The sequence below is a fragment of the Zeus faber genome (genome assembly GCF_960531495.2).
Source record: "Zeus faber genome assembly, chromosome: 5".
Lineage (NCBI taxonomy): Eukaryota > Metazoa > Chordata > Actinopteri > Zeiformes > Zeidae > Zeus > Zeus faber.
Genome location: NC_137192.1, coordinates 21,788,916 through 21,795,592, shown reverse-complemented (window position 1 = coordinate 21,795,592; position 6,677 = coordinate 21,788,916).

The window sequence follows — 6,677 nt, the reverse complement described above, 5'->3', positions numbered from 1 at the left end:
AACTTGCAGCTAGTATAAATAATCCTCTCTCTCTCTCAACCACAAAACATAAAGACCGTCCCCTTTATTTGAGCTAAAGGGAGGCTGCTGTACTCAAAAAGCTCATCAAGACATAGACATGACATGAGACGGTTCCTACTCAGTTGCTGTCAGAGAGGAGCAACACACTGATATAAAAAGGTCCCACTCACCATTTACTCACTCGGAAGCAATTGTCAGAAGAGGAACATGAGCAAGAGATTCTACGTCAATGAAGCCCTGGCTCTAATCTGAGACGGTGATTATGACGGCGAAATAGAGGAGGTGCCGGAAACTGAGGACAATGTTGAATATAATTGGGAGTACAATCATCTGAGGGAGAAGAAGAAAATCCACAGGTTGAAAAAGAGGTGATGTTGATGGGATGGAAACATGTGGTCACAAAACCCCCTCTGCACGTCAGGGAAGGCTGTCAGTTGAAAACATCATCGGACTGGTCCCAGGGAACCACGCTGCGCCAGATTTGCAGTTACACCAGTTCATGACATCAAATCTGGCTTTGGCATAGGGTTGGGCGGGGAAACGATCTCGATAGGGGATCGCGACAAAATCAATGTCGATAATGATAAACTTGGGGCATTTTTCAGCACCTAATAGCCTTTCACACGGCAGAAATAAACTCGACAAGAGCCAGTCAAACTGCAGTTCGGTCTGCAAAACGATGCCGTCGGTCGGTGCCAACCGAGACGGGAACCATGACAAGTCTTTTCCATCACCTGAAACGGTACCATGCCAACAACCACAATGAGAGTATGGAAATGCAGGCTGACGTTATCCTCAGTCTACTTACAAGTTCTGTCCAACGTCCTCGTGGTGCTTCCGCTGTTGGCAGCGCTAGCGAGCTCTCCCAAAACAACGCCTTTTACACCGTTGCACCATAAGAAAAGCGATCAAACAGGAGCAAGGACATAACAAGCGCAGTTTCTTAATATATAGCGAAAGACATGAGACAAGTAAATCTGAGCCATATGAGCCTTCATGGTGAGGCGAGGCGTGGGCTCTTCAAAGCTGATGCTTGCAGACGGCATATTTTCCCAGAGGACCATACCGTCAAAATAATCAGCCAGGGGCTGGAGGATGCCCTCGCATCTTGGGGCCAACAAGACAAAACATTGCCGAGGCTGCTTCACTTAAAGATTGGACCGGCCTGCAGTGTTTCCTCACCTGCTGCATCTAGTCATTCGTAAGTTAATGAACACATCCGTATTACTGCCACCAGCACGCCCTCAGAGCGTGCGTTTAGCACTGGTGGAAATATTGTGTCCTGCCACGGAGCAGCTTTAAAGCCAGACGCTGTGGCAGCTGTGGCACCGGATTGCACCGCCTAAGAGAGTGACTGAGGAAGTGTACCGGTTGCGCACAGTGCTTGATTTGGTTCAGGAAGCCTTTAATAAAGAAATGGAACACAAGTCCTACAGTCTGGTTTTAAAATACCGTGCCCTCGTTTTGAGATCTTCCTTAGTTTATACTTCATCTAATGGTACTTTACATAATGACAAAACAAACAAAAAAATAAAAAAAAATTAAAAAAGATAAATTAATGCATTAACATTTTTTTACAAATAGGCTATGTGTAACTATGCATTCTGATCTAACAAAATGGTATTTCATTGGTTTAATAAACGTAACTAAATTAGCCACGAGGCTGGTTGACGTCACGTCACGGGACTAATCAACCTGTAATAGTAGGCAGTGGCATCGTTAGGGGTGGGCATCCTGAATGTTTAATGAATAGCCGGATCAAAGTGGTATATAGTATATAGTAAATTGTAAATAGTGTTTGCTTACTCTGAGGGCGCGATCGGGGTGCAATTTGCGGCACTGTCGCCCTCTTCCTCATGCGCAATGGAGACATTGGAGATTGAGCGCCCCCCAAGTGTCCCAAGTGTCCTTTTTGGGGTTATAGAATTGGCCTCACTATTTAGGAAGGAGGCACGGGGACGCGGAGAACGCAGGGGAAAATTCATGGAGGCGGAGATCGAGCGAGCGACACACACTCATCGTGTGGCTGCAAACAACAGCGATAGACTACCGCCAATTACCGCCAGCGTTCTATTACCGTAATACCTGGCGTAGGCAGTCCCGCCGGAAAAAATTTCCACAGTACCTGATACCTGATAGGACAAAAAAAATCACGGTGTCGCCCCTATTCCGGCACCCCTGCTGTGGACAGACCGGTCTTTCTGGCAAAAAGACCTAAAACAGGGCCACAAATTATGTGCACTAACTAAAACATGTACCATAACGACGTGTTTACAATGTTTACATTTTGCACTTTTTACTGAGATATTTCTTCCTCTTGAACATTTGAGAGACTTCAAACCAGTACAGCATTTATATTTTTTTTATCACACAGTTGAGTACTCAAATGTACCAGGGCCTTTGTGATTAGTTTTATTTACATTATTTTAATAAGTTACAAGGCAATCAAATTAATATTGTTTGGTAAGGCAGATTAAGCAGGTTGGCAAAGTGAAATGGTTACATTTAGATGTAGCCAATATATTATTTTATCACAAAGTATATTCTAAATCGAGCCATGTTTACACAGTTAAATGTTGAAATTATGTTATTGTATTTTGTAGGTTAATAAACTATATTCTAAAGGTTTCTTCGGGCTTCTGCCATTATCAGGATACTCTTCTAACTGGCAGCATTATCAAACTATATATCGTGATAAGAGATTCAAGATTCAAGATTCAAGATTTTTATTCGTCACGTACATATACATACTTTCATACATATATGCAGTGAAATGTAATAAATATGATATGATATGATGATATGAATATGAATGTGATATGAATATGATATGAATGTGATAAATATCGATCAATATGGAAATAATTATCGCGATCATATTTTTTGCAATATCGCCCAACCCTGCTTTGACATCAAATCTGCCTGTGGCTTTGCCGGTAGAGAGGATTATCCTTAACACAAACCTGCTGGTTTTTTTTTTTTTTTTGATGCTTTATATTCATTAAAATGTGCTGTCTTGTTAGCAAAAACAAATTAAATTCAATTATTCATGTGACTGTTTTGATGTGAGTTGCATTTATCATCATCATGTCGAGGCCACTGGGGCAGCTTGTCATAATGAATGTTATTGTGCCAAATCTGCCCCTATTCAAATGCAAGACAAACATTAAATGTTTAAGATAGTAAAAACATGCCAGCAAGTAAAATAAAAACATGCACATGATGACCATCATGGCCAGTTTGATGAATAATTAGTGTATATTGTGTGCTTTGTAGTGAAAAACGAGTGGTGTCATATCGAGGGAAACCTGTCCTGTGTGGACAAAAAAAACAACTGAAATATTTGGTCAAGTTTCTAATTATAGTTGGTGACATGATGATCATTTGAAATAATTATTTTTGAGGAAGTGAAGTATGCCTATCTCAACAATTTTTGAGGTGACTCGTATAGCACCGGCCATTTCTGGTCGAAACAGTATTCACTGGTTAAACATTGAAACATAATACGAGGGTTAATATAGGTTAATGCCTTGCATACCAAACGCATATCAAAATTCACACCACTTGTGCAGTTGCATGAACACTTTTGTTAATAATTTATGTCCACTCTTCTTGTATTACCGCTCTGGCCGTGGGGCTTTTTGGTCAGGTCAGAATTCAGTCCAAGTTTAGAGACACTGAAGAGGAGAGGGTCAACTGCTGCACAGTGGGGTAAAACTCAAAGCAAGACTGACAGCGCAGAATGACACCTCTCAGTTTCAATTCGGGGTGTTTGTTACAATGCTATATCTAAAGCTGCAATATCCCCCTCTTTTGGTTCTGCAATGACCGCCTAGGTCAGTGCATAAAAAAAAAAAAAAATTATCGAACCGTATACATTTTTACTTTCTTGTCTCGAGGTGAAGCTCGAAACAGTATGAGCATCACAGTACAAGACGTGATGCATGAAGTCTTTCAATGTCAAATATATGTATGAAATATATTTTTTTCAAAGTATGCAGCACACGAATGAAACTAAGATACCCGTGAAAAAATTATCCATTAAAACTCACCTATCGGATGGTACCGGCAGCAACGGTGCGGAGGAGCTCAGGGGGAGGCAAATCAGCCCATGGTGCTTCCATGACCCCTTTGAAAAGAGTGGTGAAACGCCGCACCAGGCAATATTCATGCTGGAATTAAAGGTCTGAGGGAGGGGTTAAAAAAAAAGTTCTTCCCAAACACTTCTCATGGCCCCTTTTCAAGAACCTATAGCGCTTTGGGGTCGAAGCAAGTGTCAGCAAACCATCCAATGGAGACGCGGTCAGAGAGCCGCAGGCCGGCTTGCATTGAGCATCTCAAAAAGGGTTTCAAAACGCAGACACTCAAGTATCAGCAGGAACCGGTGGGAGAAAAAGAGGAGAGCGGTTTTCCTGGACAAAGTAAGAAAATTGGGGGGATTTGGGCGGGGGGCAAAACTAGCTTTAAACATATAGTCTGATATTTTGGTATGTATAAATATTGAAATAGGCTCAACAGCTGAATCCTGGCGTTAACAAGAAACAAGACAATTTGGTGTTGAATCTCTTGAGATCTGCTTTCCTTGCCCATTAAACTGTGTAAGTGAAAAAAAACATGATAAACTATAGTGCAGAACTGTACAGAATGTTATCGAGAATGTTATATTGACCGAGGTCGTGTTTAATACAATGCAGAGGTCACACCCATAAATGTGATTATATCAAATTATTTCATCCAGATATTAATTACGAATAGCCCATTTACAGTAGGATTTGAACAACACATGCCCATATATTTAAATTTCAACATTGGAATCGCATGCTCCTTGTCCTTAAAAACCCTTTAGCTTATCCTTAAAACAAGTGTTAAAGTGTTAGGTTGGTACATTGAGGAGTCCCATGACACTACATGAAAAATATATATAGGAGGATGTAACCGTATACGCCCAGCCAGTAGACGGAGTCAGAGACTTAACACATATACCTGACATGTTCTTCGTAAATCACTGTAATGACGACTTGTACTTATATTGCCTGAGAGTTATTTTGGTTTTGGCAAATATGGTACCAAAAGGTGGCATTAGTTTTAATATATGCAGGCCATTTCAAAATTTGAAGGAAAACATTAAACAACATTTAAAAAACGAAACAAAAGCTGATAGTATTTATAATTCAATAACAACATTTAAAAAAGCTGATTTTATTTCTTTTACATATTGAAAATTTGATAAAAAAAAAAATAATAATACAGCGAAAATTAGGCGAGTCGTGTTGTGACGTTCTGAATGCCTTGTGATTCCAGTAAGCATGGTGCGGATCAAGACGGACCCGTGGCGATAATCCCCCTTTGCCATAACATTATTTTGAGATAAGTCGGGGCTCAATTCAGATCCTCAAAGATAACTGTGGGCGGCGAGCTCGGGTGGCCTGCTCCACTTGCCCGTGAGCTACTTGCGTCAGTTCCTGATTCATGAAGCCTGATGAGGAATGTGACCTACTGCATCTATTGCACACAGTCAGGTCACAAGCTGGATCCTGCGGAAGCCACGCTGAGTATTCTGTGATCACAGGAATTCTCTCATTTACCATCGAGACCTTGTGCTCGGCTTACCAGCGGGGTGCCTCATCACAGAATGCCCCTCATCAAACTGTTGAACGAAACAACTGTGTGAAACTTAACAGTTCATGTTATGATTTGTCGTTATCATTTATCATTAGGGGTCCAGCACAAGGTGCCCTATTTGTTTTTGTTCAGATTTTTATTATAATTCTTATTCTCCACTAAGGGTTTGCCCAGCGCCCCGCCCCCATAAAACCCACGGACACGATGATAGGTTGGACATGTTCCGAAACTAGGGCACACAAAAAAACGGGATTCATCGGCCAGGTGGTGGCGCTATTATGACCAATTTTAGGTTTTTGTCCGATAACTTCTGAACTGCTGGTCGTAGAAACAGAATTCTTGCGTCCGGGGGATTTCCTTGGGTGGTGCATAGCGCCACCCAGTCATGATAGATCTGATACTTTTTTGAATTTTGTCCAAAACTTTTTTCATAACTCCCCTTGCAAATTTGGTCCAATGTTCACCAAATTTGGTCCACAGCATGTATGGACTGCTCGGAATACAACTGATCCAATTGACTTTTGTTACGTCTCACAGTTTGGCCACAATACATTTGCAAAGTTTACAAAGAATGTCTGGGCGGGGCAGGTTTTACATAATTTGCTATCACTCATCAGCACATTGTGCTATCATCATCCCATTTGGTAGATATGTGCCTGATATGACTCTGAAGCGCTGTGAAAAAATTTGCCGTAGTTTGGTCAATAGGTGGCACTATGGTAATCATATAACTTTCGATGGCTGCCATTTTGAATTTTGTACCAAATGCTTTTTTTCCTACTCTGTGAAATGTGAGGAATCGTCCTCTAGGGGCTGCTGTAGTGTAAAAAGAAAAAAAAAAATATATATATATATATTTTTTTTTTTTTTTTTTTTTTTTTTTTGGGCCATAACTTCTGGGCCATAAATCTTTCCCTGGATTCTTTAAATAGCAATTTTGTCTTCATTTTGTCTTCAATTGATCCCATTATTGCCATTGGTGGAACTGCTGCAACTAACCTGAACCCTGTGCATTTCTGCCTGCAGCTATATTT